Here is a 10374-nt window from a genome sequence, read left to right as displayed (position 1 = left end):
AAATCAGTTTTTGCGCAGAGAACATTCGTAGAAAACATGAGCCTCAACGATTTGCCCGATGAAGTAAGTGATTCACAACATAAAACAAATGTAACTATCTAACAAATGTTTGTTTTTGGCAGGTTTTATGCCAGATTTTCGATCACCTCGATCTGTACGAGTTGAAGCGAGCGTCGCTCGTGTGCCGTCGGTGGGCGGAACTTACTTTTTCCGGCCAAAGAATGGACCGTGTTTGGTTGGTGCAGCCTTATGGCGGATGGGAACTTCTGCTAAACACCCGCAGGAGTTATCGCAGCATTTGTCACAAGGATTTTTCACGTACCAAAGGTCCGTTTGAACGCTTATCACGGTTTCTGCAAACGATGAAGCTTCCTGTTCGAAGGTTGAAAGTTGATTATGGATTAACTTTCGAAGAATTACGGTTGATCCTGCTAGAAGCTCCTGAAGTACAATATTTATCCATTAGAAGTAACATTGACTCCAACTGCAAAATGAACGAACCATTCCCGATTTTAACGAAGCTAAAATGCCTCGAGCTGTGCGGATATGAAAAAAATCAATTTGATTGCTTCCGAATGAATGTCGCAAATTTGCAGAGTCTTTACATGAGCTGCGCGACAGATCGTGCACTGGAAGCATGGAGACACCTGAGCGGGCAGTTAAAACTCGTTCACGTCGATCAGTTCAATTCAACCTATATCTCCCAATTTCTCGAGCTAACGTTCCCACATCTAGAAGATTTTGCCATAAAAGAATTTTGGAGTGGGACGACTGAAAAGGAAGATATAATTTCAAGCAAAGGGAATGATTTTTTTCGAAGACACTCCTTGCTTCGAAGACTTTCTGTCCCCGTGCCTATTTCAGTAGAATGGATTCGAAGTATTACTAGCCACTGCCCTGAGCTGACGTATCTGTCCCTTGTTTTGAAGAATCCGGAAGAAGGTACTTTAGAATCGCTGGTGCAACTAACTAAACTACGGGTAAGCAAATGAAACGAAAGAAAAACAATATTTTACTCAATATGTTATCTTTGCAGCATCTTTCATTTCTCAGACGTTCAAACGAGTATTTCTATCGGAATAGAAGTCAATACACAAAACTGGATACAAAACTGTTTCACGGAGCCATCAACTCACTCGAATCAGTTGAATTGGGAATGTATCCCACTCGCGTTTTTCTCGAGAACCTTTTCGAAGCTGCGCCACAATTGAGCTGCCTGAAAATCAACGTATATTGCGAGTATCTTCAATTGGATATTGAGTTCATCTGCGAGAAATTTTCGTGTCTTCGACGCTTAGAATTTGACATGTATAAACAGGTAAATTGAATCGGCGATTTAAGATGTTTGGTGCTACGCGCCATTTCAATCGCTTTGATTTCTTTCGCAGACACCAGCAGACAATTCTGTTAGAATTGACAGATTGGAACATTTAGAGGAACTTAAAATATGCAACGCTGACAGCATTAGCTTCATTCATCGCAATAACGTTCGGTGGTTGACACTAAGTTTTCCCAAGGTAAGCATTAGGGACAGTAACTAAGGCTTATAATCGTGATGTTCAATTAACCCAACTTTTTCATCGCCAACCGCTACATCATCGACGCTTGAAGATAAAGAACAAGGATCTTGGCCAGATAGCGGAAAAGTTCCCCCGGCTGAACAGATTGACCATTGTTTCCTGCCCCGGGGTTTCTGTGCCCGGGATCATATGGCTACATAAGATGATCCCCTCATGCAGAATCGACTTCGGTTCGCAACGTTTCTATCCACAAGTCTATCCATTAGAGCGTCGTTCGGCTCGTAAGAAAGCCCGTAAGTCTTAACCAACGCAAAACCTCGTATTGTGAAGGCAACACTTTCAATAAATGTACTTTTAGGCATCGTTAACATTGTTCTGCTTATTTCCTGCGGACCGTAATACGAGCCGCTGTTTGGTAAAGACAAAACTTCTTTCACACATCCAAAACAGAGTCTCTTACTTATTATTTCTTTCTCTATTACTCCGTCCGCCCTCGGTAGTCGGTTTTGTGGGCCTTTCGGCCTTTTGTGCAACACCCGCAGGTGGTATCGCAACATTCGTCAAAAGCCTTGTGCGCCGCACGATGATCAGTTTGACAGCTTAGCACAAAACTCGCTGAAACTTCCTGTTCGCAAGTTGCACATACTATGTAGCATTACTTCTCAACAACTACGATGCATTTTCCTGGAAGTTCCTGAACTACAACATTTCTCCATTAAAGGTGCCATTGACCCCAAATGCACAATTTCGTTTCCGGTTCTAACGAAGCTAAAATGCCTGAAGTTCCACTATTCAGCAAACAATCAATTGGATTTCTTTCGAACGAATTTCTTAAGTTTGCAACGTCTTGCCATGAACTGCTTGACAGATCGTGAAATGGCAGCATGGAGACACCTGAGTGGGCAGTTAAAACTCGTTCACCTGCAACTGTTTAGGGTAACATATTTCTGTCCGTTTTTCGAACAAACGTTCCCACATCTAGAAGATTTTATCTTGGACAGATTGTGTTCTGATCAAAAATAATTGATACGGAAAGTCACGATTACAGAAACAATTTTACGCAGATGCGACTTTTTTAGCCGGCACCCCTTACTTCGAAGACTCTTCTTCTCCGTGGTTATTCCAGTAGAATGGATTCGAAGCATTACTAGCCACTGTCCTGAGATGACGTATATTCACTTGTATTTGCTGAATCCTGAAGAAGGATTACTAGTGTTTCAATTGCTTTGATTTTCTTCACAGATGGCAGACGACGATTCTATAGGATTGGATAAATTAGTGCACCTGCAGGAACTTGTCATGAGGAACACCAATTGCATTCGTTACTGTCATCGCAACAACGCTCGATGCTTGAGAATCCTCGGTTGTTCGGTAAGTGTGCCAGAGAGAGTAACCAGCCGGGGTCATAATCGTGGCGTTTAATCGCATTAATTCCTGCCATCTTGCTTCCTTCCATTGTCAACAACTACATCTTGGACGCTTGAAGATATCGAACGATGATCTCGATCTGATACCGGAAAAATTTCCTCAGCTGAACACATTGACAACCGAGACTCGTGATCGCGTGTCAGTGACTGCTATCAAACGGCTACATAGATTGATGCCCGCATGTACAATTGATGTTGATGCTGATCGTTATCACAAACGTTTCTATGCACGTGTGTCGAGCCCACACATGCGTCGATCTTCTCGTATCGAAGCACGTAACTCGTAATGTAGAGGCGCAAAACCGCAAAAGCCTTTGAATAAATAAATTTTCTGCAACAACAGAGTGATCATTGTTTGGGAAATTGTGCGTAGCAATGGATAGTGTGTGCGTCGTTCCTTGCATTCGCTTTTAGACGAATGTACTGTTGACCCGGTCTGTGGTCAATGCAACAGGAGCAGCGCTAATGCGCCCGATTTGAGTGTTTTGTAATGCAGTGCATTGTATACTGTGTGGCGTTAGGATTTGCCTATCCACTACCTCCGTGACAGCGGGACAGTGAGCCTGTTTTAAGCGACGAACGGTGTTTGTGAAGTGCTTTGATTGTGTCCCGGATCGAGTGGTTAGCACCGTGGCTATTAGTGCATTGTTTAATGAGTCCGACGCCCTCTTGGTGTTCCGCTACGTACAGTGGTTAGCTTACCTGCCTTCTTCCGTCTATTTAGCACATAATTCTGATAACCATTTGACTTGCCTTCGGTCAACAAAGTTTGTTACATTTTACAGTCCCTGTCTGACATTTTTTTTGCAACCTGACGGTGTTTATCGCTTAAAAGGCGTATGTTGTAAGTGATTCGATATAGAAAGATCGAAATATCGAAAAGTTTTTAATCAGGTTATTGAGAACAAAGCTAGCAAACCGTCGCGCGAGTATCGAAAGATCGGCACGGGAAGATCGCCTTAACGAGGCACGACTTCACCCTTGGTTTTGGCTACAAGCTACAACTATGATACTTAGTCACCATATGCCGATCTTCCACATCAACCAACGATCAAAAGTGCTTTGAGTTCTGGCCACAGCTTGCATGAGATCAACTGATTTATATTAAAAAAAGTAGGCACGATCGTAGTGCGCGAACATCCTTACGCCGGTTTTCGGTTTTTCACCGTGCATTAACAACCCGCCGTGTGATGTGCCGTTTATGACCCGACAAGCCGCTTAGCTCAGCTGTGCCTTAATTCGTTTTACGATCTGCCAAATGGGCGATTAGATTGCGGCCGGTGCTGGCTGTCCGGGTGTTAAGTTCCTGGAGCAAGCGAAGCAATTAGCATACGTTCTCCGCCGGGGCCGGGGCTCGCGGTCCATCTCCCGGGGGAGCAAGTTGATGTCAAACTACCGCCGGATTATAAAACAAGTCCCTCGCCCAGCGGGACATCCTGCGAACACCGCCCGATGGAATGTCCGCGCGCGCGCGGCTCGTGCTCTAGTGCACACAGGCACTGAACATGGTCGTTAAGAACCATATTTTATGGACATGCCATCTCCACCGTCGCTGCCCGCCGCCATCCTGACCCCATCCTGGGAGTCACGCAAAAACGGCACAACAATCGGCTCCCTTCGCCGCAGCCAGGCGCGCGGTGGACACTCCTTGGGGACTAGGACCATGTTTGGATGGCCAACTGCGCCTGCCAACTTCGCGCTGGCCGTCCGGAACTGCATTTGTATGTTTGGAATGACATGAATGGAATTCTTTTTCTCGGGCCACGCGTTTCGAAACATCCCCCTCCCTCTCAGAGGGAGAGAGAGAGTCCCGAGAGTTGTGCTCTGGGTTGTGGAATTGGGAGTTTAGTGACACTCCGTGGAACCGCCGTCCCTGTTGAGCACACTTCGCTTGGCCTGCTTTCGGGGCCAGTGCCGATCAATCGGTACTGATTTCTCCCCGAACCTCCGGGTCAAGCCCCGAGGCGGTGGCCCGTCGTTGGAGACAGCATAAATCTTCTGCCCGGCCCGGCCTATCACCGGGTGGTCCACCGGGGCCATTGCGCCATTGCGTTGCTTGACGATCCTGCCGCTAGGAGGCCTCCTATCAGGCGACCGCAAGCCATCAAAATTATCTTTCTCAAGAGCCCATTTCCAAGAGACCACCCTACGGCTGCGCAGACTTTTATGGATCGTAAAAATATTGAAACTCGTCGGCGGCGGTGGCGGTGTGTTCTCCGAGGTTATCAAAATCATATTAAAGCAAAATGGAACGGAACGGGATGTGTCTTTTTACCGAAACTCTCGACGCATACCAGAGCGGGGCTTAATGGTGGCTGAAGACCTTTGAAGATTCGCGCTCCCCCGGGCGCTCGTCCGATTGTTGGCCATAACTTTTAATGGCCGCGACTAAATGGGCGTGAAATGTACGTGTCCCCGTTTGAATAAATGTTGCCAATAATAAGCCATTCGAAAAATGATCTTTTCTTTTGCAAAGCGTCACCGCCCGCCCATAGCCTGATGTTTGAATTTAAAATAGGTTCACCGGAAGCTCGAGGATCACTTTAAATTCGCTCCACTCGAATGTTTCAACTCGACATGTTCAGCGAGCGATTCATCTCTTTTCTGAGACATCTTCCCGCATTCCAGTGCATTTTTGTGGAGATCGCTTTGAAGATCGCTTTGAAGAAAATTACCGAAGTCGCACCGGAGTTGAGAGACCTACCCAGAAGTTCGATCGCTTTTGATCTACGAGACCGAAATGCGAACAGAAGTCACCAGCTTTCAGCCACGGCGGCGGCGATCTGACCTCCACAAATGCGCGATGTGATGATCGACGAGCCAAACATGGGGCACGGGGTCCGCGAATGCGTTCTGTCGCTGGCGGGTAGCTTCCTGGCCACACGTGTGCGTGTCTCACGCACCGAAACACTGTGCAACACACGGTCTCGGTTGGCCCGGCCTGGCTGCGAGCCTCCCGCGGTGGTCTCCCGAGGGCTTTCGGAGTGCACCGAGCAGCGCAACTGCGCGCACCTCCGCTCGGTCGCGTCGGATGTTCTAATAATATCTCGTGCGTTTAATTTTCCGTAAAACACTCTTTAATTGAATATGCTCGTTCGATTCCGATGCTGTGCAACCCCTTTTTTGGTCACCACCGGTGCACCATGCTGCGTCGTGGGACTTCCTTTCTCGGCCTGGCCTGGGGCCTGAACCGTTCGGGTTCATCGACGAACGATCGACTACTTCGCTGGGTTCGATTGAGTTCTGCGAGATATCGTTTGGCTCTATCTTTTTGGTTGTAATTTTGTGGGTTCGCTTAAGATGTCGTCATATCGTTTTGTGTAAATATATTTGTATATTGATTATAAGGAATTTATTAGAATTTGTCAAACTTTGTCTCAAAACAACCAACAAACGTTTAGCCCAGTTAGCCCGGGATAAGGCCATTCTGAAGTGGAGGAAATGCCACATATTGATTAAGATAATCTTGTTAAGTTAGATTAAGACAACTTTTAATAAAATTTAACAAATACGTCCCAGTCCGTTCTTCTAAGATTAATGAAAAAACCAACAAACCTTTGCATAATGCTCATTTGATGGTGTCTCTAGCGAAGCCGGGGAATTATGTTATCCTGTCGATGTGCTGAATCCTTCAGGGGATCCTTATTGTTGTCTATGCCTTCGTTAGCATGACAAGAGCTGAAGAATAGTTATAAGATTTATGTTTTATTTCAAACTCAATGCTCAACATTGATCCGCTCTCTGGTGAACATCTCAATAATCGATCGAGTACTGAACCAACTATGCACCGATTTCTCCCGGCCGTGTTCTATTTATGGCTAGTTAGCGCAAGCGAACATAAAATGGCCAGGACATGGCAACCGAGCCACGCACACCGGGCCATTATCACGCAGAAGCCGGCCGGACACCGGGGCCGTGTTTGTTGACACAAGCCGTACGGGAATGTTTTACCGAAACACTCGCTGTTTAATGTTTAATGTGCCAATCAAACGACCGACCGACTGGCCGCCGGACAAGTGAAATAAATGCACAACGCCATCATCTCGCAGTGCCCCCCTCCGTGATGGCGATCGCGTGTAGCGATCGCGCCCGAAGCAACATCCTGCACCATAAAACCGTGGCGGCGGCGTCTTCCGTTCCAATCCGCCGGGGCCCCTGAGGCTTTACGGAGAGAGAGAGAGTGAGGCAGAGGGGAGGTGCACCTCGAGGCGATAAAGAGCCCGGCGCACGCGAGATAAGACGATCGAGATAAAATGGAGATGATAAAAAGACACGAAGTGACGAGAATTTAGAAAACGCTTCCACGCCAACGTCGCGAGTCCCGTGAGTGAGAGAGAGATGGGCGAGATGGCGAGCGAGTGAGCGAGAGAGTGCGACGAAGAAGAAGAAGCCGCCAGTCGAAGAAGCGCAGCGTCGGAAAGTCTGGTCCGGTCTGGTCTGCTTCTCGCTCACACACGCGCGCGCGCTCTCTCTCTCTTTCTCATCCTTCGAACGCAGTTTCTCTCTCCTTTACTGTCGCTCGCACGGCACTTCGCTTCTCGGTTGGCTCTCGCTTGCCCTTAGCACGCTACCCGTCTTGCGCGGCTACGACTTCCGCTGCTCGGCTAGACGCGGTGGCACCGACCGCCGCCACCGCCGACGCCAACTGTAAACAGCGCAATAACGCGCATTTTAACCCGTGTCCGTGTTCTCCAAATCGACTTCACAACACGGAAAAGGGCGGATCAAATAGTTTTGCTTGGGAGCAACGAAGAGCAACACACGGAACATGCTGCGTCGGTTATGCTGAAGGTTAGCTTTAAGGTTTAGCATCCTTTAAGATAAGTCCTGAAACCTTCGTCTTCAAATTTTTAATTGTTTAGCTATTGTAGAAAATAAAATTGGTGTCGAGTTTGTACATCAACCCAATCGAACAAGTCCGATATAACAAATGCCCCACTTCATTGAACTTCAAAACATTAGCATCTTTTAATGGACGGCTTTAGGTTATTAATTAATACGGCCCTTGGTTCAAACTTTTCGATCAGCCCTTCCGCGATCCCCACAAGCATACCATTTCCGGCTATGCTAACGATGGCCATTGGTGTGTATACGGGCGCAGCATCAGCTTAGCCGAGCCTTAGCTGTCGATAAACGCGATCATGGTTGTTAAAACACACCCCAGCACACACACCCGGTGGCGGCTAGACGACAGATGGCGTGGCGGCGGATCCATGTTCCCCGAAGCCACACACAGCGCCCCAGGAACGCGGCAGCAGCAACATAACCATGCGCTGTGCTGTCCGCCCCCGGTCAATAGCCTTTTCGGCAGCGTGCAGAAGATATTTCTAGACAGCCTCTGAGGTCTAGACTGGCAGTGCGAAAACAATTCAGAGGTGGTCAGAGTCAGAGCTACTTGGGAAGCGATAACCGGAAGCGACGATGACTCATCGACAGCAGCAGCCAGCCAGCCTTGCGTTTGAAGATCAAAAAGAAAATCCGGATCTAACCATCAGATCTCGCGCGCAGATCTCGATGTTGTTGCGATGCCAGTCTGCACAAATGTTGTTGCCGGCGGTCGGCGTTGGTGGGCGGGTTAAAGAAGTACCAAGAGAGAGAGAAGGTGCCGATGTTTGTGTCTCTGGGGTTTAAAATTAATTTTACGACCGAAGCGCGCGTTATTTTGCGGGCACAAAACACAACACAGTGGAGCGCTGCGCGAAAAACGGGAAGATGATTGTTTTCATGTTGTGAAGCTAATAATAATAGGGCAGGATTCAATCGGCGGTCTAATTTTACTTTTCCCTGAATCCGAACACATGTATGTATTTTGGTACGGGGGAAAAGTTCGCCGAATCGAGTGGCGAACTCAATGTTTAATATTCCTATATAAATATGTCAGCAACAAATAATGTTTGTCAAATAATATTGGAACTTTCAATCGAATACTTCCGAAAAGACTACGTGACCTGAGAACTGACACATTTCAGCCCACTCTTCTCCGACTTTTGTTTCGTTGTATCTCCTAGTTGTTGTGGCTGTCCTTTGTGTCCTCAAACGGTAGAGTCAAGCGAGTTCCCACCAGAATTAGGTGTCTGCATTGCTGAAACAATGTAGACGTACCTAGCAGCACATTTGTCAACCCCCGGAAACGTTACGATTAAAGCCGGAGGCCCAATCTGATCTCCCTTTTCACAGATTATGTTCCTCAGCCACAGCAGTATCCGCATCACCGCAGATCACTTTCCGAGCGATGGCTGGCGGTTTACCCAAGGGATTACAGGACAATTCACAGATTTGCCAGGCAGGCGATCTACGGCTCTACGGCTCTTCGGCTCAAGAACTCCGCGGCGCGGTGTTGATTTGGTACCAAGGCGAAGGATCTCCTCCGCTGCCTTCCGGGCCTTGTTACGGCGGGCCACACAATCCGGTTCTCTTCTGGCCTCTCGAAAGCGGGGCTTCTGGAAATCCACCCAGTTGACTAAAGTTCGTGTGGCTCAGGTCGTCCACACGCCCCGGCCCGGGGCCCGGCCAACAGCCAGCCCATTCCGCTACCCCCAGTTCGGAGGCCGATGGGCGCTACTTATGCTTCTTCTTAATCAGATTATTGTCCGACGATTTTCGGGTCCGTTTCGGTGCCCCGTTCGGGCCCTGGTGCGCCCGATCTCCGCACGTTGCCGTCCACGTCCCCGCGCTCGTCCACAACAGTAGCACCACAATGTTGAAACATAATGTTGCGAGCATGCCACCTCCGCCGGTACCGCCACCACCACCACCGCCACTGCCCCCGGGGCCGGAGACAAAAGAACTTTCGAAAGATGTAGCCAGCAGAACGGCGGCGGCGGGGAACGAAAAGAACGCCGCCCGAAAACTTCGACTTTCCGTGTCCCTTTCCGACTGCCCGTCCGTCCTGCCGCCCGCGCCCTACCGCCCGTTCTGCCACCTTGGCCCGTGACCGAAGCCCGGACTTCTTTTTTATGCTGTCACCGCGCACCATCCCTTCTCCACCGGAATCCTTCGTCCGGAGCAGGGCGGAGCAGGCGCTCGCTCATCAGCGATCGACGCGGCGTTCCGAGAAAAAGCGGAGAGCGCAAAGGTAAGGCTAAGGTTTCGGTTGCGCCCTTTTCTGGTGCCGTTTTTTATGCTGTGTTCTTCTTGTTCGCTGCCTGCCTGCCACCTCCTGTTGTCTGTCTTCCTTTGGATTCCTTGGAAGATTCTTTTTTTTGGGAAACGACACACCGAAACGAGGACTGTCGACTGTGTTCCCTCCCAGTTCCGCACCGCTTGGTCCCCGAGAGAGGTCCCGACTTCTCGGGCGCAGAGAGGATCATTCTTAATGTGTGTAATTTTTTTTTGCACCATTCTTTCTTATTCCGTTTGTTGGTTTGTTGGGCTCGCTCGCGTCTTTGGTTCTGATTTTTTGCTTGCTTCACTCGTCGTCGTCGTCG

The sequence above is a fragment of the Anopheles cruzii genome, chromosome 2, assembly GCF_943734635.1.
Source record: "Anopheles cruzii chromosome 2, idAnoCruzAS_RS32_06, whole genome shotgun sequence".
Lineage (NCBI taxonomy): Eukaryota > Metazoa > Arthropoda > Insecta > Diptera > Culicidae > Anopheles > Anopheles cruzii.
Note: the sequence above shows the minus strand (reverse complement) of the source record.